This window comes from Schistocerca nitens, chromosome 2 (assembly GCF_023898315.1).
Source record: "Schistocerca nitens isolate TAMUIC-IGC-003100 chromosome 2, iqSchNite1.1, whole genome shotgun sequence".
NCBI lineage: Eukaryota > Metazoa > Arthropoda > Insecta > Orthoptera > Acrididae > Schistocerca > Schistocerca nitens.
Genome location: NC_064615.1, coordinates 1,136,122,431 through 1,136,149,233, shown reverse-complemented (window position 1 = coordinate 1,136,149,233; position 26,803 = coordinate 1,136,122,431).

Genomic DNA, 26,803 nt, shown 5'->3' with positions numbered 1-26,803 from the left:
CTGTATTATTTTTCTCGGAGCCAGCCGGCGCAGGTGTCTGCCTGCGGTGCGGGTCATTGTCTGTCTCTCCGCCGGCGCGCGTCGCTAATGGGATTCGGAGACCGAACCTCCACAAATTCACTTTGCCGAGAGGGCCCTGCTCTGTTTAAATCCCGCCAGTTCTGATGCAATTCAGGTCTGTCGGTATGTCGGTAGATTTCATAATTTCTTCCTTGTCCTTCACGTGGTGGAGAATTTCTCCCTGAATCGTAACTACGCGCTGGACCGTTGCGTCTAAAGCTATTCTGTCTCTCGTAATAATAATTATTTTGGTTCCCATATTGTCTGTTTCTCTGATTGTCTCTGTGATGGTCATTACCGCGGAGAGGTGATCTTTCCCTGTAATTATTACTACTCTGCCAACGGTTGTCATACGGGTGGTGTCTGTTTCGGTCTTGATTTACGTTGAAAGAATAGCCTTGTCGTGTCCAGTTATTACTTCTTTCATCGCGGAATTGCGACGGATGTGACCTGTAATTGTTGTGTTCCTGGTTTCGCGTTCCGCGATTGTGAGTGTCAATTTCTAATTCTTGTAAGAGTCCCTGAAATGCTTCAATGTCGTCTTTGCAACGTCCTGCTAAAATAATATGTCTTAAATGTTCAGGCAGTTTGATTAAGCAAATGCGGATGAGTTCTGAGGGGCTGTATGGGTTTGACAGGTACTGATTCTTGTGTAACATGTCTTCAAAATATTTCACAAGACTGGAGAATTCAGATTGTTCGAAATGTTTCATCATTATGATGCCATGTTTTACTCGGTCTTGTGTGGCTTGAGACCAATATGCTGAGAGGAAGGCATGGTAAAATTCTCCTTCACTATGACAATCGTGAATGACCGAACGCATTCTTACAGCTGGTTCATTCTCTAAATAGCCACACATAAATTCTAATCTGTGTTCTAATGACCAGTTGGGGGGAAAACAATGAGAGAATTGATGGAGCCACGCTTGTGGATGAATGTCGTTGGCAGAATTTTTAAACGTTTTGAATTTACGTGTAGTAATGAACAGCTTATAGTCAAAGTCATCATGTCGGCGAGTTGCATATCGGTCATTATTACGTCGTGTCGGCGGTTCCATCTCAAAATTCGGTGTGCCTTGCCAATTTCTTTCATAATTTCCGAAGTGTCCTGTGTTATTATTTTGTGGCTGTTCCATATTGCTAAGTCCCTCTTCCCGTATTGGGGCGCGAGTGTCCTCCGAAATACGTAATTCTTGTACTACCTGTGTCAGCTGATCTTGTACTTCGCGGATTTCTCTTTGGTGTTGCGTATTAATTTGATTTTGGTTTTGTTTGAATTTTCTAATTTGTTCATACTCTTCTGTGTCAGTGAAGGCTACAGGTCTTGTGTCATTCAGATCATCATCTACCTTTGTAGATAAGTTAGTGACCTGATCCGAAAGTTCGCCTACTTTCTCCGATAGTGAACACATTTCCTCAGTGTGTTTTTCTGAACCAAGTTTCAGAGTGTCCATTTGTGTTGAAATCGAATCTACTGTGTCCTTCAAGTTTTCCTGAGTTTTTGCAAGTTGCATAACCGAATCGGTAGATGCAACTGAGTCAAATTTAGCTTGCAAGGTCTCATGATTTTCATGAACAGTAGTTTGCAGTTCTTTTATGGCTGCTTCGTGATTCTGTAGTGCATTTTCATGACGCGAAAAAATAGGTTGGAAATGTTCACAAATTTGTGTTTTTACATCATTACAGACCTTTTGACATTTCGATTCAATGTGATGTAACTCAGTAGTTAAATCTTCACGTGTTTGTTCAACCGTGGAGTCTAACTTTTGAAGATTTTGTTCCATTTGTTTCTGATTTTGCTCAATTGTGTCTAATTTTTGAAGATTTTGTTCCATTGTGTCTAACTTTTGAAGATTTTGTCCCATTTGTTGCATTAATTGCAATAATAATGTATTAGTGTCTGGAATCTGTTCCTCTACGCTTTTCGGCAGTGCATTTGCACCGGCAACATTCACATTTTGACAAGCAGAAAATGTGTCTTGACTTATTTGAGAAAACGGTGAGGATCCAAAACCTGAATCTACAGTATTTGTGAGATCGTCTCGTGTCATTTCGGATTCCTGAGCCGAGCTATTGCCGACCGATCGATCGATAATGCTTCCCTGTTCTCTAATTGTTTCGCTGTCTACACCATTGTTTGCCGCCCGCTCCATTTCCATATGCACAATTACCAAATTATTACTTTGAACATCAGTTAATTCATTACTCGGTGGCGCTAACACACTGCTTTCGTTTTCACTGTCATTTCGCAGTTTACTTTGGAGCCTAGTATTACGTTTTTCACACGCCATTATTGTCACAGTATTTCACACGACAACACAGAAAAACACAATTTGAAGAGCAAAAATAAGAGAACGCATTAACATAACACTGAAAATAATATCTAGTTAATTGCAGCTGCGAAATACTTGGTGCAAATCTACATGCATGCCACAACTATTTTACTATACAACAATGAAAAACTGCAACTACAAAGGAAATTCTCTCTATAATTACGCGCTAGCAATAAACAAAATCTACACTAATTACACAAACTACAAGAAAAAATCAGAAGATTCCAGTGAGGTATCCTCGGCTAAGGGTCGACATATGAAACTTCCCCTTTGAACAATTTTACACGACTGTGCTTAACCTGACACACAATATTTTTTTAGCGCAACGCGATCTGACTTTCAACACACAATATTTTGTTAGCGCAACGCAATCTGACTTTCAATAATCTCTACAAGAGAATGGCCCAGACTAACATTAAACTATACCTTTCGCAAATCACTTACCTCACAAAAATCTTCGCTGCTCAAGCTACTGCAATACAGCGAGCGAAACTACTGCCAGCTAAATAAAAGATTCAAACTATGGAAGGCACTAACTACTGATAGGGATAGTTAGCAAATGAAAGATATTAATAGAGAACAAAGAATGTATTTACCTTTATATCATCATATATATATATATAGAGAGAGAGAGAGCAGTTCATGACAACTTCCAAAACTCCGCCATCTCTCTCCCCACATCCACCACTGCTGGCGGCTCACCTCCAACTGCGCAACGTTACACGCTGTTCACAGCCAGCTGCCTAACACTACAATGGTTGAGTATTACAACAATGCAAAGCAGCCACAGACTGCACACGGCACAGCCGGTGATTTTCATACTGAGGTGGCGTTACCAATAAAAAAACCTAAACAGCCTACTTACAGTCCTTCTAATTCGAGATACGTTTCTACGGAAACGATAGGATATTCTTTGGGGTTCCGAGTATCTCTTTTCCGATGCATTATTCCTCCTTTAGTGCATCCCTCGCTCCCTCACATTGACGGATTAACACTCAATTTGCGTCCATATGAAATACTCTGGATTCCCTGCCATCTCCTTCTAAATCGAGATACGTTTCGACGGAAACGATAGGATTTTTTTTGGGAGTCGAGTATCTCATTTCCAAAGCATTATACCTCCTTTACTGCATCCCTCGCTCCCTCACATTGACGAATTAACACACAATTTACGTCCATATGAAATACTCTGGATTCCCTGCATTGTCCTTCTAAATCGAGATACGTTTCTACGAAAACGATAGGATTTCCTTTGGGGTTCCGAGTATCTCTTTTCCGATGCATTATTCCTCCTTTACTGCATCCCTCGCTCCCTCACATTGACGAATTAACACACAATTTGCGTCCATATGAAATACTCTGGATTCCCTGCATTGTCCTTCTACACCGAGATACGTTTTTACGAAAACGATAGGATTTTCTTTGGGGTTCCGAGTATCTCTTTTCCGATGCATTATTCCTCCTTTACTGCATCCCTCGCTCCCTCACATTGACGAATTAACACACAATTTGCGTCCATATGAAATACTCTGGATTCCCGGCATTGTCCTTCTAAATAGAGATACGTTTCTACGGAAACGATAGGATTTTCTTTGGGGTTCCGAGTATCTCTTTTCCGATGCATTATTCTCCTTTACTGCATCCCCCGCTCCCTCACATTGACGAATTAACACACAATTTGCGTTCATAGAAATACTCTGGATTCCCTGCATTGTCCTTCTAAATCGAGATACGTTTCTTTGGAAACGATAGGATTTTCTTTGGGGTTCCGAGTATCTCTTTTCCTCCTTTACTGCATCCCTCGCTCCCTCACATTGACGAATTAACACACAATTTGCGTCCATATGAAATACTCTGGATTCCCTGCCATCTCCTTCTAAATCGAGATACGTTTCGACGGAAACGATAGGATTTTCTTTGGGGTTCCGAGTATCTCTTTTCCGATGCATTATTCCTCCTTTACTGCATCCCTCGCTCCCTCACATTCACGAATTAACACACAATTTGCGTCCATATGAAATACTCTGGAATCCCTGCCATCTCCTTCTAAATCGAGATACGTTTAGACGGAAACGATAGGATTTTTTTTTGGGAGTCGAGTATCTCATTTCCGATGCATTGTACCTCCTTTACTGCATCCCTCACTCCCTCACATTGACGAATTAATACACAATTTGCGTCCATATGAAATACTCTGGATTCCCTGCATTGTCCTTCTAAATCGAGATACGTTTCTACGGAAACGATAGGATTTTCTTTGGGGTCCAAGTATCTCTTTTCAGATGCATTATTCCTCCTTTACTGCATCCCTCGCTCCCTCACATTGCCGAACTAACACACAATTTGCGTCCATATGAAATACTCTGGATTCCCTGCATTGTCCTTCTAAATCGAGATACGTTTCTATGGAAACGATAGGATTTTCTTTGGGGTTCCAAGTATCTCTTTTCAGATGCATTATTCCTCCTTTACTGCATACCTCGCTCCCTCACATTGACGAATTAACACACATTTTGCGTCCATATGAAATACTCTGGATTCCCTGCATTGTCCTTCTAAATCGAGATACGTTTCTACGGAAACGATAGGATTTTCTTTGGGGTTCCGAGTATCTCTTATCCGATGCATTTTTCCTCCTTTACTGCATCACCCGCTCCCTCACATTGACGAATTAACACACAATTTGCGTTCATATGAAATACTCTGGATTCCCTGCATTGTCCTTCTAAATCGAGATACGTCTCTACGGAAATGATAGGATTTTCTTTTGGGAGTCGAGTATCTCTTTTCCGATGCATTATTCCTCCTTTACTGCATCCCTCGCTCTCTCACATTGACGAATTAACACACATATGAAATACTCTGGATTCCCTGCATTGTCCCTCTAAATCGCGATACGTTTCTATGGAAACGATAGGATTTTCTTTGGGGTTCCGAGTATCTCTTTACCGATGCATTATTCCTCCTTTACTGCATCCCTCACTCCCTCATTTTGCCGAATTAACACACAATTTGTGTCCATATGAAATACTGTGAGATCCCTGCATTGTCCTCCTATATCGAGATACGTTTCTACGGAAACGATAGGATTTTCTTTGGGGTTCCGCGTATCTCTTTTCCGATGCATTATTCCTCCTTTACTGCATCCCTCGTTCCCTCACATTGACGAATTAACACACATTTTGCGTCCATATGAAATACTCTGGATTCCCTGCATTGACCTTCTAAATCGAGATACGTTTCTATGGAAACGATAGGATTTTCTTTGGGGTTCCGAGTATCTCTTTTCAGATGCATTATTCCTCCTTTACTGCATCCCTCGTTCCCTCACATTGACGAATTAACACACATTTTGCGTCCATATGAAATACTCTGTATTCCCTGCATTGACCTTCTAAATCGAGATACGTTTCTATGGAAACGATAGGATTTTCTTTGGGGTTCCGAGTATCTCTTTTCCACCTTTACTGCATCCCTCGCTCCCTCACATTGACGAATTAACACACAGTTTGCGTCCATATGAAATACTATGGATTCCCTGCATTGTCCTTCTAAATCGAGATACGTTTCTGCGGAAACGATTGGACTTTCTTTGGGGTTCCGAGTATCTCTTTTCCGATGCATTATTCCTCCTTTACTGCATCCCTCGCTCCCTCATATTGCCGAATTAACACACAATTTGTGTCCATATGAAATACTCTGAGATCCCTGCATAGTCCTTCTATATCGAGATACGTTTCAACGGAAACGATAGGATTTTCTTTGGGGTTCCGAGTATCTCTTTTCCACCTTTACTGCATCCCTCGCTCCCTCACATTGACGAATTAACACACAATTTGCGTCCATATGAAATACTCTGGATTCCCTGCCATCTCCTTCTAAATCGAGATACGTTTCGACGGAAACGATAGGATTTTCTTTGGGGTTCCGAGTATCTCTTTTCCGATGCATTATTCCTCCTTTACTGCATCCCTCGCTCCCTCACATTCACGAATTAACACACAATTTGCGTCCATATGAAATACTCTGGAATCCCTGCCATCTCCTTCTAAATCGAGATACGTTTAGACGGAAACGATAGGATTTTTTTTTGGGAGTCGAGTATCTCATTTCCGATGCATTGTACCTCCTTTACTGCATCCCTCACTCCCTCACATTGACGAATTAATACACAATTTGCGTCCATATGAAATACTCTGGATTCCCTGCATTGTCCTTCTAAATCGAGATACGTTTCTACGGAAACGATAGGATTTTCTTTGGGGTCCAAGTATCTCTTTTCAGATGCATTATTCCTCCTTTACTGCATCCCTCGCTCCCTCACATTGCCGAACTAACACACAATTTGCGTCCATATGAAATACTCTGGATTCCCTGCATTGTCCTTCTAAATCGAGATACGTTTCTGCGGAAACGATTGGACTTTCTTTGGGGTTCCGAGTATCTCTTTTCCGATGCATTATTCCTCCTTTACTGCATCCCTCGCTCCATCACATTGACGAATTAACACACAATTTGCGTCCATATGAAATACTCTGGATTCCCTGCATTGTCCTTCTAAATCGAGATACGTTTCTATGGAAACGATAGGATTTTCTTTGGGGTTCCAAGTATCTCTTTTCAGATGCATTATTCCTCCTTTACTGCATACCTCGCTCCCTCACATTGACGAATTAACACACATTTTGCGTCCATATGAAATACTCTGGATTCCCTGCATTGTCCTTCTAAATCGAGATACGTTTCTACGGAAACGATAGGATTTTCTTTGGGGTTCCGAGTATCTCTTATCCGATGCATTTTTCCTCCTTTACTGCATCACCCGCTCCCTCACATTGACGAATTAACACACAATTTGCGTTCATATGAAATACTCTGGATTCCCTGCATTGTCCTTCTAAATCGAGATACGTCTCTACGGAAATGATAGGATTTTCTTTTGGGAGTCGAGTATCTCTTTTCCGATGCATTATTCCTCCTTTACTGCATCCCTCGCTCTCTCACATTGACGAATTAACACACATATGAAATACTCTGGATTCCCTGCATTGTCCCTCTAAATCGCGATACGTTTCTATGGAAACGATAGGATTTTCTTTGGGGTTCCGAGTATCTCTTTACCGATGCATTATTCCTCCTTTACTGCATCCCTCACTCCCTCATTTTGCCGAATTAACACACAATTTGTGTCCATATGAAATACTGTGAGATCCCTGCATTGTCCTCCTATATCGAGATACGTTTCTACGGAAACGATAGGATTTTCTTTGGGGTTCCGCGTATCTCTTTTCCGATGCATTATTCCTCCTTTACTGCATCCCTCGTTCCCTCACATTGACGAATTAACACACATTTTGCGTCCATATGAAATACTCTGGATTCCCTGCATTGACCTTCTAAATCGAGATACGTTTCTATGGAAACGATAGGATTTTCTTTGGGGTTCCGAGTATCTCTTTTCAGATGCATTATTCCTCCTTTACTGCATCCCTCGTTCCCTCACATTGACGAATTAACACACATTTTGCGTCCATATGAAATACTCTGTATTCCCTGCATTGACCTTCTAAATCGAGATACGTTTCTATGGAAACGATAGGATTTTCTTTGGGGTTCCGAGTATCTCTTTTCCACCTTTACTGCATCCCTCGCTCCCTCACATTGACGAATTAACACACAGTTTGCGTCCATATGAAATACTATGGATTCCCTGCATTGTCCTTCTAAATCGAGATACGTTTCTGCGGAAACGATTGGACTTTCTTTGGGGTTCCGAGTATCTCTTTTCCGATGCATTATTCCTCCTTTACTGCATCCCTCGCTCCCTCATATTGCCGAATTAACACACAATTTGTGTCCATATGAAATACTCTGAGATCCCTGCATAGTCCTTCTATATCGAGATACGTTTCAACGGAAACGATAGGATTTTCTTTGGGGTTCCGAGTATCTCTTTTCCACCTTTACTGCATCCCTCGCTCCCTCACATTGACGAATTAACACACAATTTGCGTCCATATGAAATACTCTGGATTCCCTGCCATCTCCTTCTAAATCGAGATACGTTTCGACGGAAACGATAGGATTTTCTTTGGGGTTCCGAGTATCTCTTTTCCGATGCATTATTCCTCCTTTACTGCATCCCTCGCTCCCTCACATTCACGAATTAACACACAATTTGCGTCCATATGAAATACTCTGGAATCCCTGCCATCTCCTTCTAAATCGAGATACGTTTAGACGGAAACGATAGGATTTTTTTTTGGGAGTCGAGTATCTCATTTCCGATGCATTGTACCTCCTTTACTGCATCCCTCACTCCCTCACATTGACGAATTAATACACAATTTGCGTCCATATGAAATACTCTGGATTCCCTGCATTGTCCTTCTAAATCGAGATACGTTTCTACGGAAACGATAGGATTTTCTTTGGGGTCCAAGTATCTCTTTTCAGATGCATTATTCCTCCTTTACTGCATCCCTCGCTCCCTCACATTGCCGAACTAACACACAATTTGCGTCCATATGAAATACTCTGGATTCCCTGCATTGTCCTTCTAAATCGAGATACGTTTCTGCGGAAACGATTGGACTTTCTTTGGGGTTCCGAGTATCTCTTTTCCGATGCATTATTCCTCCTTTACTGCATCCCTCGCTCCATCACATTGACGAATTAACACACAATTTGCGTCCATATGAAATACTCTGGGTTCCCTGCATTGTCCTTCTAAATCCTGATTCGTTTCTACGGAAACGATTGGATTTTATTTGGGGTTCCGAGTATCTCTTTTCCGATGCATTATTCCTCCTTTACTGCATCCCTCGCTCCCTCTCATTGCCGAATTAACACACAATTTGCGTCCTTATGAAATACTCTGGGTTCCCTGCATTATCTTTCTAAAACGAGATACGTTTCTACGGAAATGATAGGATTTTCTTTTGGGAGTCGAGTATCTCTTTTCAGATGCATTATTCCTCCTTTACTGCATCCCTCGCTCCATCACATTGACGAATTAACACACAATTTGCGTCCATATGAAATACTCTGGATTCCCTGCATTGTCCTTCTAAATCCTGATTCGTTTCTACGGAAACGATTGGATTTTATTTGGGGTTCCGAGTATCTCTTTTCCGATGCATTATTCCTCCTTTACTGCATCCCTCGCTAACTCACATTGACGAATTGACACACAATTTGCGTCCATATGAAATACTCTGGATTCCCTGCATTGTCCATCTAAATCGAGATACGTTTCTACGGAAACGATAGGATATTCTTTGCGGTTCCGAGTATCTCTTTTCCGATGCATTATTCCTCCTTTACTGCATCCCTCGCTCCCTCACATTGACGAATTAACACACAATTTGCGTCCATATGAAATACTCTGGATTCCCTGCATTGTCCTTCTAAATCGAGATACGTTTCTACGGAAACGATAGGATTTTCTTTGGGGTTTCGAGTATCTCTTTTCCGATGCATTAATCCTCCTTTACTGCATCCCTCGCTCCCTCACATTGACGAATTAACACACAATTTGCGTCCATATGAAATACTCTGGATTCCCTGCATTGTCCTTCTAAATCGAGATACGTTTCTACGGAAACGATAGGATTTTCTTTGGGGTTCCGAGTATCTCTTTTCCGATGCATTATTCCTCCTTTACTGCATACCTCGCTCCCTCACATTGACGAATTAACACACAATTTGCGTCCATATGAAATACTCTGGATTCCCTGCATTGTCCTTCTAAATCGAGATACGTTTCTACGGAAACGATAGGATTATCTTTGGGGTTCCGAGTATCTCTTTTCCGATGCATTATTCCTCCATTACTGCATCCCTCGCTCCCTCACATTGAAGAATTAACACACAATTTGCGTCCATATGAAATACTCTGGATTCCCTGCATTGTCCTTCTAAATCGAGATACGTTTCTACGAAAACGATAGGATTTTCTTTGGGGTTCCGTGTATCTCTTTTCCGATGCATTATTCCTCCTTTACTGCATCCCTCGCTCACTCACATTGACGAATTAACACACAATTTGCGTCCATATGAAATACTCTGGATTCCCTGCATTGTAATTCTAAATCGAGATACGTTTATACGGAAACAATAGGATTTTCTTTGGGGTTCCGAGTATCTCTTTTCCGATGCATTATTCCTTCTTTACTGCATCCCTCGCTCCCTCACATTGACGAATTAACACACAATTTGCGTCCACATGAAATATTCTGGATTCCCCGCATTGTCCTTCTAAATCGAGGTACGTTTCTACGGAAACGACAGGAGTTTCTTTGGGGTTCCGAGTATCTCTTTTCCGATGCATTATTCCTCCTTTTACTGCATCCATCGCTCCCTCACATTGCCGAATTAACATACAATTTGCGTCCATATGAAATACTCTGAGTTCCCTGCATTGTCCTTCTATATCGAGATACGTTTCTACGGAAACGATAGGATTTTCATTGGGATTCCGAGTATCTCTTTTCCGATGCATTATTCCTCCTTTTCTGCATCCCTCGCTCCCTCACATTGACGAATTAACACACAATTGGCGTCCATATGAAATACTCTGGATTCCCTGCATAGTCCATCTAAATCGAGATACCTTTTATACGGAAGCGATAGGATTATCTTTGGGGTCCCGAGTATCTCTTTTCCGATGCATTATTCCTCCATTACTGCATCCCTCGCTCCCTAACATTGACGAATTAACACACAATTTGCGTCCATATGAAATACTCTGATTTCCCTGCATTGTCCTTCTATATCGAGATACGTTTCTACGGAAACGATAGGATTTTCTTTGGTGTTCCGAGTATCTCTTTTCTGATGCATTATTACTCCTTTACTGCATCCCTCGCTCCCTCACATTGACGAATTAACACTCAATTTGCGTCCATAAGAAATACCCTGGGTTCTCTGAATTATCTTTCTAAAACGACATACATTTCTACGGAAACGATATGATTTTTTTTGGGATTCGTGTATCTCTTTTCCGATGCATTATTCCTCCTTTACTGCATATCTCGCTCCCTCACATTGGCGAATTAACACACATATGAAATACTCTGGATTCCCTGCATTGTCCTTCTAAATCGAGATACGTTTCTACGGAAACGAAAGGATTTTCTTTTGGGAGTCGAGTATCTCTTTTCCGATGCATTATTCCTCCATTACTGAATCCCTCGCTCCCTAACATTGGCGAATTAACTCACAATTTGCGTCCACATGAAATACTCTGAGTTCCTGTATTGTTCTTCTATATCGAGATACGGTTCTACGGAAACGAAAGGATTTTCCTTGGGGTTCCGAGGATCTCTTTTCCGATGCATTATTCCTCCTTTACTGCATCCCTCGCTCCCTCACATTGACGAATTAACACACAATTTGCGTCCATATGAAATACTCTGGATTCCCTGCATTGTCCTTCTAAATCGAGATACGTTTCTACGGAAACGATAGGATTTTCTTTGGGGTTCCGTGTATCTCTTTTCCGATGCATTATTCCTCCTTTACTGCATCCCTCGCTCCCTCACATTGCCGAATTAACACACAAAATTCGTCCTTATGAAATACTCTGGGTTTCCTGCATTATCTTTCTAAAACGAGACACGTTTCTACGGAAATGATAGGATTTTCTTTTGGGAGTCGAGTATCTCTTTTCCGATGCATTATTCCTCCTTTACTGCATCCCTCGCTCCCTCACATTGACGAATTAACACACATAGGAAATACTCTGGATTCCCTGCATTGTCCCTCTAAATCGAGATACGTTTCTACGGAAACGATAAGATTTACTTTGGGGTTCGGAGTATCTCTTTTTCGATGCATTATTCCTCATTTACTGCATCCCTCGCTCCCTCACATTGACGAATTAACAAACATTTTGCGTCCATATGAAATACTCTGGATTCCCTGCATTGTCCTTCTAAATCGAGATACGTTTCTACGGATCGATAGGATTTTCTTTGGGGTTCCGAGTATCTCTTTTCCGATGCATTATTCCTCCTTTACTGTATCCCCCGCGCCCTCACATTGACGAATGAACACACAATTTGCGTACATATGAAATACTCTGGATTCCCTGCATTGTCCTTCTAAATCGAGATACGTTTCTACGGAAACAATAGGATTTTCTTTGGGGTTCCGAGTATCTCTTTTCCTCCTTTACTGCTTCCCCCGCTCCCTCACATTGACGAATTAACACACAATTTGCGTCCGTATGAAATACTCTGGATTCCCTGCATTGTCCTTCTAAATCGAGATACGTTTCTACGGAAACGATAGGATTTTCTTTGGGGTTCCGAGTATCTCTTTTCCGATGCAATATTCCTCCTTTACTGCATCCCTCGCTCCCTCATATTGCCGAATTAACACACAATTTGCGTCCATATGAAATACTCTGAGTTCCCTGCATTGTCCTTCTATATCGAGGTACGTTTCTACGGAAACGATAGGATTTTCTTTGGGGTTCCGAGTATCTCTTTTCCGATGCATTATTCCTCCTTTACTGCATCCCTCGCTCACTCACATTGACGAATTGACACACAATTTGCGCCCATATGAAATACTCTGGATGCCCTGCATTGTCCATCTAAATCGAGATACGTTTCTACGGAAACGATAGAATTTTCTTTGGGGTTCCGAGTATCTCTTTTCCGATGCATTATTCCTCCTTTACTGCATCCCTCGCTCCCTCACATTGACGAATTAACACACAATTTGCGTCCATATGAAATACTCTGGATTCCCTGCATTGTCCTTCTAAATCGAGATACGTTTAAACGGAAACAATAGGATTTTCTTTGGGGTTCCGAGTATCTCTTTTCCGATGCATTATTCCTTCTTTACTGCCTCCCTCGCTCCCTCACATTGACGAGTTGACACACAATTTGCGTCCATATGAAATACTCTGGATTCCCTGCATTGTCCTTCTAAATCGAGGTACGTTTCTACGGAAACGACAGGAGTTTCTTTGGGGTTCCGAGTATCTCTTTTCCGATGCATTATTCCTCCTTTTACTGCATCCGTCGCTCCCTCACATTGCCGAATTAACATACAATTTGCGTCCATATGAAATACTCTGAGTTCCGTGCATTGTCCTTCTATGTCGAGATACGTTTCTACGGAAACGATAGGATTTTCATTGGGGTTCCGAGTATCTCTTTTCCGATGCATTATTCCTCCTGTACTGCATCCCTCGCTCCCTCAAATTTCGAATTAACACAGAATTTGCGTCCATATGAAATACTCTGGATTCCCAGCATTGTCCTTCTAAATCGAGATACGTTTCTACGGAAACGATAGGATTTTCTTTGGGGTTCCGAGTATCTCTTTTCCGATGCATTATTCCTCCTTTAGTGCATCCCTGGCTCCCTCACGTTGACGAATTAACACACAATTTGCGTCCATATGAAATACTCTGGATTCCCTGCATTGTCCTTCTAAATCGAGATACGTTTCTACGGAAACGGTAGGATTTTCTTTGGGGTTCCGAGTATCTCTTTTCCTCCTTTACTGCATCCCTCGCTCCCTCACATTGACGAATTAACACACAATTTGCGTTCGTATGAAATACTCTGGATTCCCTGAATTGTCCTTCTAAGTCGAGATACGTTTCTACGGAAACGATAGGATTCTCTTTGGGGTTCCCAGTATCTCTTTTCCGATGCATTATTCCTCCTTTACTGCACCCCACGCTCCCTCACATTGCCGAATTAACACACAATTTGCGTCCATATGAAATACTCTGAGTTCCCTGCATTGTCCTTCTATATCGATATACGTTTCTACGGAAATGATAGGATTTTCATTGGGGTTCCGAGTATCTCTTTTCCGATGCATTATTCCTCCTTTACTGCATCCCTCGCTCCCTCACATTGCCGTATTAACACACAATTTGCGTCCATATGAAATACTCTGGATACCCTGCATTATCTTTCTACAACGAGATACGTTTCTACGGAAACGATAGAATTTTCTTTTGGCAGTCGAGTATCTCTTTTCCGATGCATTATTCCTCCTTTACTGCATCCCTCGCTCCCTCAAATTGACGATTTAACACACATTTTGCGTCCATATGAAATACTCTGGATTGCCTGCATTGTCCTTCTAAATCGAGACACGTTTCTACGGAAACGATAGGATTTTCATTGGGGTTCCGAGTATCTCTTTTCCGATGCATTATTCCTCCTTTACTTCACCCCTCGCTCCCTCACATTGACGAATTAACACACAAATTGCGTCCATATTAATTACTCTAGATTCCCTGTATTGTCCTTCTAAATCGAGATATGTTTCTACGGAATAGACAGGATTTTCTTTGGGGTTCCGATTATCTCTTTTCCGATGCATTATTCCTCCTGTACTGCATCCCTCGCTCCCTCAAATTGACGAATTAATACAAAATTTGCGTCCATATGAAATACTCTGGATTCCCAGCACTGTCCATCTAAATCGAGATACGTTTCTACGGAAACGATAGGATTTTCTTTGGGGTTCCGAGTATCTCTTTTCCGATGCATTATTCCTCCTTTACTGCATCCCTCGCTCCCTCACATTGACGAATTAACACACAATTTGCGTCCATATTAATTACTCTGGATTCCCTGTATTGTCCTTCTAAATCGAGATACGTTTCTACGTAAACGATAGGATTTTCTTTGGGGTTCCGAGTACCTCTTTTCCGATGCATTATTCCTCCTGTACTGCATCACTCGCTCCTTCAAATTTCGAATTAACACAAAATTTGCGTTCATATGAAATACTCTGGATTCCCAGCATTGCCCTTCTAAATCGAGATTCGTTTCTACGGAAACGATAGGATTTTCTTTGGGGTTCCGAGTATCTCTTTTCCGATGCATTGTTCCTCCTTTAGTGCATCCCTCGCTCCCTCACATTGACGAATTAACACACAATTTGCGTCCATATGAAATACTCTGGATTCCCTGCATTGTCCTTCTAAATCGAGATACGTTTCTACGGAAACGATAGGATTTTATTTGGGGTTCCGAGTATCTCTTTTCCTCCTTTACTGCATCCCTCGCTCTCTCACATTGACGAATTAACACACAATTTGCGTTCGTATGAAATACTCTGGATTCCCTGAATTGTCCTTCTAAGTCGAGATACGTTTCTACAGAAACGATAGGATTCTCTTTGGGGTTCCGAGTATCTCTTTTCCGATGCATTATTCCTCCTTTACTGCATCCCACGCTCCCTCACATTGCCGAATTAACACACAATTTGCGTCCATATGAAATACTCTGAGTTCCCTGCATTGTCCTTCTATATCGATATACGTTTCTACGGAAACGATAGGATTTTTATTGGGGTTCCGAGTATCTCTTTTCCGATGCATTATTCCTCCTTTACTGCATCCCTCGCTCCCTCACATTGACGAATTAACACACATTTTGCGTCCATATGAAATACTCTGGATTCCCTGCATAGTCCTTCTAAGTCGAGATACGTTTATACGGAAACAATAGGATTTTCTTTGGGGTTCCGAGTATCTCTTTTCCGATGCATTATTCCTTCTTTACTGCCTCCCTCGCTCCCTCACATTGACGAGTTGACACACAATTTGCGTCCATATGAAATACTCTGGATTCCCTGCATTGTCCTTCTAAATCGAGGTACGTTTCTACGGAAACGACAGGAGTTTCTTTGGGGTTCCGAGTATCTCTTTTCCGATGCATTATTCCTCCTTTTACTGCATCCGTCGCTCCCTCACATTGCCGAATTAGCATACAATTTGCGTCCATATGAAATACTCTGAGTTCCGTGCATTGTCCTTCTATGTCGAGATACGTTTCTACGGAAACGATAGGATTTTCATTGGGGTTCCGAGTATCTCTTTTCCGATGCATTATTCCTCCTTTTCTGCATCCCTCGCTCCCTCACATTGACTAATTAACACACAATTGGCGTCCATATGAAATACTCTGGATTCCCTGCATAGTCCATCTAAATCGAGATACTTTTTGTACGGAAGCGATAGGATTATCTTTGGGGTCCCGAGTATCTCTTTTCCGATGCATTATTCCTCCATTACTGCATCCCTCGCTCCCTAACATTGACGAATTAACACACAATTTGCGCCCATATGAAATACTCTGATTTCCCTGCATTGTCCTTCTATATCGAGATACGTTTCTACGGAAACGATAGGATTTTCTTTGGTGTTCCGAGTATCTCTTTTCCGATGCATTATTACTCCTTTACTGCATCCCTCGCTCCCTCACATTGACGAATTAACACTCAATTTGCGTCCATAAGAAATACCCTGGGTTCTCTGAATTATCTTTCTAAAACGAGATACATTTCTACGGAAACGATATGATTTTTTTTGGGATTCGTGTATCTCTTTTCCGATGCATTATTCCTCCTTTACTGCATCCCTCGCTCCCTCACATTGACGAATTAACACACAATTTGCGTCCATATGAAATACTCTGGATTCCCTGCATTGTCCCTCTAAATCGAGATACGTTTCTACGGAAACGATAGGATTTACTTTGGGGTTCGGAGTATCTCTTTTTCGATGCATTATTCCTCATTTACTGCATCCCTCGCTCCCTCACATTGACGAATTAACAAACATTTTGCGTCCATATGAAATACTCTGGATTCCCTGCATTGTCCTTCTAAATCGAGATACGTTTCTACGGATCGATAGGATTTTCTTTGGGGTTCCGAGTATCTCTTTTCCGATGCATTATTCCTCCTTTACTGTATCCCCCGCGCCCTCACATTGACGAATGAACACACAATTTGCGTACATATGAAATACTCTGGATTCCCTGCATTGTCCTTCTAAATCGAGATACGTTTCTACGGAAACAATAGGATTTTCTTTGGGGTTCCGAGTATCTCTTTTCCTCCTTTACTGCTTCCCCCGCTCCCTCACATTGACGAATTAACACACAATTTGCGTCCGTATGAAATACTCTGGATTCCCTGCATTGTCCTTCTAAATCGAGATACGTTTCTACGGAAACGATAGGATTTTCTTTGGGGTTCCGAGTATCTCTTTTCCGATGCAATATTCCTCCTTTACTGCATCCCTCGCCCCCTCATATTGCCGAATTAACACACAATTTGCGTCCATATGAAATACTCTGAGTTCCCTGCATTGTCCTTCTATATCGAGGTACGTTTCTACGGAAACGATAGGATTTTCTTTGGGGTTCCGAGTATCTCTTTTCCGATGCATTATTCCTCCTTTACTGCATCCCTCGCTCACTCACATTGACGAATTGACACACAATTTGCGTCCATATGAAATACTCTGGATGCCCTGCATTGTCCATCTAAATCGAGATACGTTTCTACGGAAACGATAGAATTTTCTTTGGGGTTCCGAGTATCTCTTTTCCGATGCATTATTCCTCCTTTACTGCATCCCTCGCTCCCTCACATTGACGAATTAACACACAATTTGCGTCCATATGAAATACTCTGGATTCCCTGCATTGTCCTTCTAAATCGAGATACGTTTATACGGAAACAATAGGATTTTCTTTGGGGTTCCGAGTATCTCTTTTCCGATGCATTATTCCTTCTTTACTGCCTCCCTCGCTCCCTCACATTGACGAGTTGACACACAATTTGCGTCCATATGAAATACTCTGGATTCCCTGCATTGTCCTTCTAAATCGAGGTACGTTTCTACGGAAACGACAGGAGTTTCTTTGGGGTTCCGAGTATCTCTTTTCCGATGCATTATTCCTCCTTTTACTGCATCCGTCGCTCCCTCACATTGCCGAATTAACATACAATTTGCGTCCATATGAAATACTCTGAGTTCCGTGCATTGTCCTTCTATGTCGAGATACGTTTCTACGGAAACGATAGGAATTTCATTGGGGTTCCGAGTATCTCTTTTCCGATGCATTATTCCTCCTTTTCTGCATCCCTCGCTCCCTCACATTGACTAATTAACACACAATTGGCGTCCATATGAGATACTCTGGATTCCCTGCATTGTCCATCTAAATCGAGATACTTTTTATACGGAAACGATAGGATTATCTTTGGGGTTCCGAGTATCTCTTTTCCGATGCATTAATCCTCCATTACTGCATCCCTCGCTCCCTAACATTGACGAATTAACACACAATTTGCTTCCATATTAAATGCTCTGAGTTCCCTGCATTGTCCTTCTAAATCGAGATACGTTTCTATAAAAACGATAGGATTTTCTTTGGGGTTTAGAGTATCTCTTTTCCCATGCATTATTCCTCCTTTACTGCATCCCTCGCTCCCTCACATTGACGAATTAACACACAATTTGCGTCCATATTAATTACTCTGGATTCCCTGTATTGTCCTTCTAAATCGAGATACGTTTCTACGGAATAGACAGGATTTTCTTTGGGGTTCCGATTATCTCTTTTCCGATGCATTATTCCTCCTGTACTGCATCCCTCGCTCCCTCAAATTTCGAATTAACACAGAATTTGCGTCCATATGAAATACACTGGATTCCCAGCATTGTCCTTCTAAATCGAGATACGTTTCTACGGAAACGATAGGATTTTCTTTGGGGTTCCGAGTATCTCTTTTCCGATGCATTATTCCTCCTTTAGTGCATCCCTCGCTCCCTCACGTTGACGAATTAACACACAATTTGCGTCCATATGAAATACTCTGGATTCCCTGCATTGTCGTTCTAAATCGAGATACGTTTCTACGGAAACGGTAGGATTTTCTTTGGGGTTCCGAGTATCTCTTTTCCTCCTTTACTGCATCCCTCGCTCCCTCACATTGACGAATTAACACACAATTTGCGTTCGTATGAAATACTCTGGATTCCCTGAATTGTCCTTCTAAGTCGAGATACGTTTCTACGGAAACGATAGGATTCTCTTTGGGGTTCCCAGTATCTCTTTTCCGATGCATTATTCCTCCTTTACTGCACCCCACGCTCCCTCACATTGCCGAATTAACACACAATTTGCGTCCATATGAAATACTCTGAGTTCCCTGCATTGTCCTTCTATATCGATATACGTTTCTACGGAAATGATAGGATTTTCATTGGGGTTCCGAGTATCTCTTTTCCGATGCATTATTCCTCCTGTACTGCATCCCTCGCTCCCTCACATTGCCGTATTAACACACAATTTGCGTCCATATGAAATACTCTGGATACCCTGCATTATCTTTCTACAACGAGATACGTTTCTACGGAAACGATAGAATTTTCTTTTGGCAGTCGAGTATCTCTTTTCCGATGCATTATTCCTCCTTTACTGCATCCCTCGCTCCCTCAAATTGACGATTTAACACACATTTTGCGTCCATATGAAATACTCTGGATTGCCTGCATTGACCTTCTAAATCGAAACACGTTTCTACGGAAACGATAGGATTTTCATTGGGGTTCCGAGTATCTCTTTTCCGATGCATTATTCCTCCTTTACTTCACCCCTCGCTCCCTCACATTGACGAATTAACACACAAATTGCGTCCATATTAATTACTCTAGATTCCCTGTATTGTCCTTCTAAATCGAGATATGTTTCTACGGAATAGACAGGATTTTCTTTGGGGGTCCGATTATCTCTTTTCCGACGCATTATTCCTCCTGTACTGCATCCCTCGCTCCCTCAAATTGACGAATTAACACAAAATTTGCGTCCATATGAAATACTCTGGATTCCCAGCACTGTCCATCTAAATCGAGATACGTTTCTACGGAAACGATAGGATTTTCTTTGGGGTTCCGAGTATATCTTTTCCGATGCATTATTCCTCCTTTACTGCATCCCTCGCTCCCTCACATTGACGAATTAACACACAATTTGCGTCCATATTAATTACTCTGGATTCCCTGTATTGTCCTTCTAAATCGAGATACGTTTCTACGTAAACGATAGGATTTTCTTTGGGGTTCCGAGTACCTCTTTTCCGATGAATTATTCCTCCTGTACTGCATCACTCGCTCCTTCAAATTTCGAATTAACACACAATTTGCGTCCATATGAAATACTCTGGATTCCCTGCATTGTCCTTCTAAATCGAGATACGTTTCTACGGAAACGATTGGATTTTCTTTGGGGTTCCGAGTATCTCTTTTCCTCCTTTACTGCATCCCTCGCTCTCTCACATTGACGAATTAACACACAATTTGCGTTCGTATGAAATACTCTGGATTCCCTGAATTGTCCTTCTAAGTCGAGATACGTTTCTACAGAAACGATAGGATTCTCTTTGGGGTTCCGAGTATCTCTTTTCCGATGCATTATTCCTCCTTTACTGCATCCCACGCTCCCTCACATTGCCGAATTAACACACAATTTGCGTCCATATGAAATACTCTGAGTTCCCTGCATTGTCCTTCTATATCGATATACGTTTCTACGGAAACGATAGGATTTTTATTGGGGTTCCGAGTATCTCTTTTCCGATGCATTATTCCTCCTTTACTGCATCCCTCGCTCCCTCACATTGCCGAATTAACACACAATTTGCGTCCATATGAAATTCTCTGAGTTCCCTGCATTGTCCTTCTATATCGAGGTACGTTTCTACGGAAACGATAGGATTTTCTTTGGGGTTCCGAGTATCTCTTTTCCGATGCATTATTCCTCCTTTACTGCATCCCTCGCTCACTCACATTGACGAATTGACACACAATTTGCGTCCATATGAAATACTCTGGATGCCCTGCATTGTCCATCTAAATCGAGATACGTTTCTACGGAAACGATAGAATTTTCTTTGGGGTTCCGAGTATCTCTTTTCCGATGCATTATTCCTCCTTTACTGCATCCCTCGCTCCCTCACATTGACGAATTAACACACAATTTGCGTCCATATGAAATACTCTGGATTCCCTGCATTGTCCTTCTAAATCGAGATACGTTTATACGGAAACAATAGGATTTTCTTTGGGGTTCCGAGTATCTCTTTTCCGATGCATTATTCCTTCTTTACTGCCTCCCTCGCTCCCTCACATTGACGAGTTGACACACAATTTGCGTCCATATGAAATACTCTGGATTCCCTGCATTGTCCTTCTAAATCGAGGTACGTTTCTGCGGAAACGACAGGAGTTTCTTTGGGGTTCCGAGTATCTCTTTTCCGATGCATTATTCCTCCTTTTACTGCATCCGTCGCTCCCTCACATTGCCGAATTAGCATACAATTTGCGTCCATATGAAATACTCTGAGTTCCGTGCATTGTCCTTCTATGTCGAGATACGTTTCTACGGAAACGATAGGATTTTCATTGGGGTTCCGAGTATCTCTTTTCCGATGCATTATTCCTCCTTTTCTGCATCCCTCGCTCCCTCACATTGACTAATTAACACACAATTGGCGTCCATATGAGATACTCTGGATTCCCTGCATTGTCCATCTAAATCGAGATACTTTTTATACGGAAACGATAGGATTATCTTTGGGGTTCCGAGTATCTCTTTTCCGATGCATTAATCCTCCATTACTGCATCCCTCGCTCCCTAACATTGACGAATAAACACACAATTTGCGTCCATATTAAATGCTCTGAGTTCCCTGCATTGTCCTTCTAAATCGAGATACGTTTCTATAAAAACGATAGGATTTTCTTTGGGGTTTAGAGTATCTCTTTTCCCATGCATTATTCCTCCTTTACTGCATCCCTCGCTCCCTCACATTGACGAATTAACACACAATTTGCGTCCATACTAATTACTCTGGATTCCCTGTATTGTCCTTCTAAATCGAGATACGTTTCTACGGAATAGACAGGATTTTCTTTGGGGTTCCGATTATCTCTTTTCCGATGCATTATTCCTCCTGTACTGCATCCCTCGCTCCCTCAAATTTCGAATTAACACAGAATTTGCGTCCATATGAAATACTCTGGATTCCCAGCATTGTCCTTCTAAATCGAGATACGTTTCTACGGAAACGATAGGATTTTCTTTGGGGTTCCGAGTATCTCTTTTCCGATGCATTATTCCTCCTTTAGTGCATCCCTCGCTCCCTCACGTTGACGAATTAACACACAATTTGCGTCCATATGAAATACTCTGGATTCCCTGCATTGTCCTTCTAAATCGAGATACGTTTCTACGGAAACGGTAGGATTTTCTTTGGGGTTCCGAGTATCTCTTTTCCTCCTTTACTGCATCCCTCGCTCCCTCACATTGACGAATTAACACACAATTTGCGTTCGTATGAAATACTCTGGATTCCCTGAATTGTCCTTCTAAGTCGAGATACGTTTCTACGGAAACGATAGGATTCTCTTTGGGGTTCCCAGTATCTCTTTTCCGATGCATTATTCCTCCTTTACTGCACCCCACGCTCCCTCACATTGCCGAATTAACACACAATTTGCGTCCATATGAAATACTCTGAGTTCCCTGCATTGTCCTTCTATATCGATATACGTTTCTACGGAAATGATAGGATTTTCATTGGGGTTCCGAGTATCTCTTTTCCGATGCATTATTCCTCCTTTACTGCATCCCTCGCTCCCTCACATTGCCGTATTAACACACAATTTGCGTCCATATGAAATACTCTGGATACCCTGCATTATCTTTCTACAACGAGATACGTTTCTACGGAAACGATAGAATTTTCTTTTGGCAGTCGAGTATATCTTTTCCGATGCATTATTCCTCCTTTACTGCATCCCTCGCTCCCTCAAATTGACGATTTAACACACATTTTGCGTCCATATGAAATACTCTGGATTGCCTGCATTGTCCTTCTAAATCGAGACACGTTTCTACGGAAACGATAGGATTTTCATTGGGGTTCCGAGTATCTCTTTTCCGATGCATTATTCCTCCTTTACTTCACCCCTCGCTCCCTCACATTGACGAATTAACACACAAATTGCGTCCATATTAATTACTCTACATTCCCTGTATTGTCCTTCTAAATCGAGATATGTTTCTACGGAATAGACAGGATTTTCTTTGGGGTTCCGATTATCTCTTTTCCGATGCATTATTCCTCCTGTACTGCATCCCTCGCTCCCTCAAATTGACGAATTAACACAAAATTTGCGTCCATATGAAATACTCTGGATTCCCAGCACTGTCCATCTAAATCGAGATACGTTTCTACGGAAACGATAGGATTTTCTTTGGGGTTCCGAGTATCTCTTTTCCGATGCATTATTCCTCCTTTACTGCATCCCTCGCTCCCTCACATTGACGAATTAACACACAATTTGCGTCCATATTAATTACTCTGGATTCCCTGTATTGTCCTTCTAAATCGAGATACGTTTCTACGTAAACGATAGGATTTTCTTTGGGGTTCCGAGTACCTCTTTTCCGATGCATTATTCCTCCTGTACTGCATCACTCGCTCCTTCAAATTTCGAATTAACACAAAATTTGCGTTCATATGAAATACTCTGGATTCCCAGCATTGCCCTTCTAAATCGAGATTCGTTTCTACGGAAACGATAGGATTTTCTTTGGGGTTCCGAGTATCTCTTTTCCGATGCATTGTTCCTCCTTTAGTGCATCCCTCGCTCCCTCACATTGACGAATTAACACACAATTTGCGTCCATATGAAATACTCTGGATTCCCTGCATTGTCCTTCTAAATCGAGATACGTTTCTACGGAAACGATAGGATTTTCTTTGGGGTTCCGAGTATCTCTTTTCCTCCTTTACTGCTTCCCTCGCTCTCTCACATTGACGAATTAACACACAATTTGCGTTCGTATGAAATACTCTGGATTCCCTGAATTGTCCTTCTAAGTCGAGATACGTTTCTACAGAAACGATAGGATTCTCTTTGGGGTTCCGAGTATCTCTTTTCCGATGCATTATTCCTCCTTTACTGCATCCCACGCTCCCTCACATTGCCGAATTAACACACAATTTGCGTCCATATGAAATACTCTGAGTTCCCTGCATTGTCCTTCTATATCGATATACGTTTCTACGGAAACGATAGGATTTTTATTGGGGTTCCGAGTATCTCTTTTCCGATGCATTATTCCTCCTTTACTGCATCCCTCGCTCCATCACATTGCCGAATTAACACACAATTTGCGTCCATATGAAATACCCTGGATACACTGCATTATCTTTCTAAAACGAGATACGTTTCTACGGAAACGATAGAATTTTCTTTTGGAAGTCGAGTATCTCTTTTCCGATGTATTATTCCTCCATTACTGCATCCCTGGCTCCCTAACATTGACGAATTAACACACAATTTGCGTCCATATGAAATACTCTGAGTTCCCTGCATTGTCCTTCTATAACGAGATACGTTTCTACGGAAACGATAGGGTTTTCTTTGGGGTTCCGAGTATCTCTTTTCCGATGCATTATTCCTCCTTTACTGCATCCCTCGCTCCCTCACATTGACGAATTAACACACAATTTGCGTTCATATGAAATACTCTGGATTCCCTGCATTGTCCTTCTAGATCGATATAAGTTTCTACGGAAACGATAGGATTTTCTTTGGGGTTCCGAGTATCTCTTTTCCGATGCATTATTCCTCCTTTATTGCATCCCTCGCTCCCTCACATTGCCGAATTAACACACAATTTGCGTCCATATGAAATACTCTGGATTCCCGGCATTGTCCTTCTAAATCGAGATGCGTTTCTACGGAAACGATAGGATTTTCTTTGGGGTTCCGAGTATCTCTTTTCCGATGCATTATTCCTCCTTTACTGCATCCCTCGCTCCCTCACATTGACGAATTACACAATTTGCGTCCATATGAAATACTCTGGATTCCCTGCATTGTCCTTCTAAATCGAGATACGTTTCTACGAAAACGATAGGATTTTCTTTGGGGTTACGAGTATCTCTTTTCCGATGCATTATTCCTCCTTTACTGTATCCCTCGCTCCCTCACATTGACGAATTAACACACAATTTGCGTCCATATGAAATACTCTGGGATCCCTGCATTGTCCTTCTAAATCAATATACGTTTCTACGGAAACGATAGGATTCTCTTTGGGGTTCGGAGTATCTCTTTTCAGATGCATTATTCCTCCTTTACTGCATCCCTAGCTCCCTCACATTGACGAATTAACACACAATTTGCGTCCATATGAAATACTCTGGATTCCCTGCATTGTCCTTCTAAATCGAGATACGTTTCTACGGAAACGATAGGATTTTCTTTGGAGTTCCAAGTATCTCTTTTCCGATGCATTATTCCTCCTTCACTGCATCCCTCGCTCCCTCACATTGCCGAATTAACACACAATTTGCGTCCATATGAAATACTCTGGGTTCCCTGCATTATCTTTCTAAAACGAGATACATTTCTACGGAAACGATAGGATTTTTTTTGGGAGTCGAGTATCTGTTTTCCGATGCATTATTCCTCCTTTACTGCATCCCTCGCTCCCTCACATTGACGAATTAACACACATATGAAATACGCTGGATTCCCTGCATTGTCCTTCTATATCGAGATACGTTTCTACGGAAAAGATAGGATTTTCTTTGGGGTTCCTAGTATCTCTTTTCCGATGCATTATTGCTCCTTTACTGCATCCCACGCTCTCTCACATTGCCCAATTAAAACACAATTTGCGTCCATATGAAATACTCTGAGTTCCCTGCACTGTCCTTCTAAATCAAGATACCTTTCTACGGAAACGATAGGCTTTTCTTTTGGGAGTCGAGTATCTCTTTTCAGAAGCATTATTCCTCCTTTACTGCATCCCTCGCTCCCTCACATTGACGAATTAACACACAATTTCCGTCCATATGAAATACTCTGGATTCCCTGCATTGTCCTTCTAAATCGAGATACGTTTCTGCGGAAACGAAAGGATTTTCTTTGGGGTTCCGAGTATCTCTTTTCCGATGCATTATTCCTCCTTTACTGCATCCCTCGCTCCTTCATATTGACGAATTAACACACAATTGGCGTCCATATGAAATACTCTGGGTCCCCTGCATTGTCCTTCTAAATCGAAATACGTTTCCACGGTAACGATTTGATTTTCTTTTGGGAGTCGAGTATCTCTTTTCCGATGCATTGTTCCTCCTTTACTGCATCCCTCGCTCCCTCACATTGACGAATTAACACAAAATTTGCGTCCATACGAAATACTCTGGGTTACCTGCCATCTCCTTCTAAATCGAGATACGTCTCTATGGAAACGACAGGATTTTCTTTTGGGAGCAGAGTATCTCTTTTCCGATGCATTATTCCTCCTTTACTACATCCCTCGCTCTCTCACATTGACGAATGAACACACAATTTTCGTCCATATAAAATACTCTGTGTTCCTTGCATTGTCCTTCTAAATCGGTATACATTTCTACGGAAACGATAGGATTTTCTTTTGGGAGTCGAGTATCTCTTTTCCGATGCTTTATTCCTCCTTTACTGCATCCCTCACTCCTTCATATTGACGAATTAACACAGAATTTGCGTCCATATGAAA